Below are 1,963 nucleotides of genomic sequence, written 5' to 3'. Positions count from 1 at the left end.
AGATGTAGATCAGATCACATATAGATCAATGATTGGAAAATTGTAGTACGTAGTACATAAAAGGCCTGATATTACATTAACAATTGGTATGGTGGCAAGATTCGTAGCAAATCCCAAAGAAAATCACATGATGGCAATCAAAAGAATCATAAGATATTTGAAAGGTACTGAAGAATATGGCTTATGGTATAAAAAAGGAGGCAATTTGAACTTAAAAGTATTTATTGATGCTGATTAGGTAGGAAGTTTTGATGATATGAAGAGCACTAGAGGTGGAGCATTATTTCTTGACAAAAGACTAGTGTCTTGGACAAGCAAGAAACAAAATTGCATCTCTCAATCCATAACAGAGGTAGAATATATGGTAGCAATAGTCAATTGTTCAAACAACTATTGGAAGGAATGAAGATAGAGATCAAAGATCTGGTAGTCATATACTATGATAACACCAGTGCTATCAATATATCAAAGAATCCAATAATGCATACCAAACAAAGAATAGTACTATTAAATATCACTTCTTAAGAGAACTGGTGCAAGATAAAGATGTCAGATTGGAATATGTGAATACAAAAGAACAAATTATAGACATATTCACAAAGCCATTACTTAAGGATGAATTTTAGTATCTAAGAGGTAAGCTAGGGGTCATTTCCCTATCTAAAGCTCATTAAATGAAGATTAGTGATGCATCAACCAGAGCATTCCAAAAATCAATTGGTTGGTGCAACATTGACAAAGGCACATTGTAAATGAATCTATACTTAAGGTACATTAATATTCAATGAGCACTGTGTTTGGCATGAGATATCAAAGAGGGAGAAGTATACTATGTCATATCTCACAAAATTTTGTTGAAAAGAAGAGAGAAGTTTACTGTTACAGAAATTTTGATAAAGAAATGAAGAAAATAATTGGCAAAGAGGGAGAATGAATTTGATAAGAAGTTATAGTAGACAGAGGGAGAAAATTGAAGGCATAGTTTGCACTGACATAGGGAGTTCTCATGAATAAGAATTTAAATGAAAATAAGCATATGTTCCTTACTTTATTCTTGCTCTAAAATTTCATTATGTTATGATATGTGTTTCCATCAATGCCAACGAGGGAGATTGTTGGATACAATTGATTAATTGTGTATTGTATTTGATGTTAGACAAAATGTCATATCATTATCAGTCAGTATATGCCGAGCTCATTCGAGCATTGAAGATAATTTTTTGTGGCTACTGAGCAATCTAGAGTTTTCCTTGTTCAAATGGTAGTGTTTATCAAATTCACTTGGGTGCGAAAGGAAAGTTTGCAGATGATGAGTGTTAATCAAGATCACTCAATTAATCAAGGAAATATTAGATGGAACTAGTGCTAACCAAGCTAACTCAGTTACCAAAAAAATCTTTTAGTATGCAGTGTTGAGTGAGCTTCACTTGGTTAACATAGGAAAATCACTTTTGAGTTAGTGTCTACGAAGCAGGGTTGGCTACCAAAGGATTTCCTTATTTTGGCATATTGAGTTTAATTGATTTATTTCTTAGTTCTATCTGACTGAGGTGATGAATATTAATTATTCTAAGTTGTATATGAGCTGACTCGACAATATGGATGATATAAGTATAAGGTCAAGTTGAAAATTTAAAGTGTGTGAGAAAAGCGTGTGATCGCATGGAATATTTTGAAGATCTGATAATGTAGTAAGGAAGCAAATTAGGATATCTTTGTGGAGATGAAAAGATACATTTGATTAGGAAAGATCGAGTACAAGCCAAAATAAATATCTATAATCAAAAAATTTAGTTGCATCAAAATTAGGTCATTTCATTGATACCCTCTAATCTTTGTAGTAGTGATATAAATCTCTTAATAGAGTTGGTTTAACAACCATTTGTAAATCCTTTAACAAGGTGGTAGTTCCATTGAATTGTCTGAAGACCTCTAACAAGGCCACTCCTAATAGGGTCACACC

Source organism: Cupressus sempervirens, chromosome 8, assembly GCF_028749045.1.
Source record: "Cupressus sempervirens isolate cs-2001-9-10 chromosome 8, ASM2874904v1, whole genome shotgun sequence".
In the NCBI taxonomy this organism is placed as follows: Eukaryota; Viridiplantae; Streptophyta; class Pinopsida; order Cupressales; family Cupressaceae; genus Cupressus; species Cupressus sempervirens.
This window is presented reverse-complemented; position numbering follows the sequence as displayed.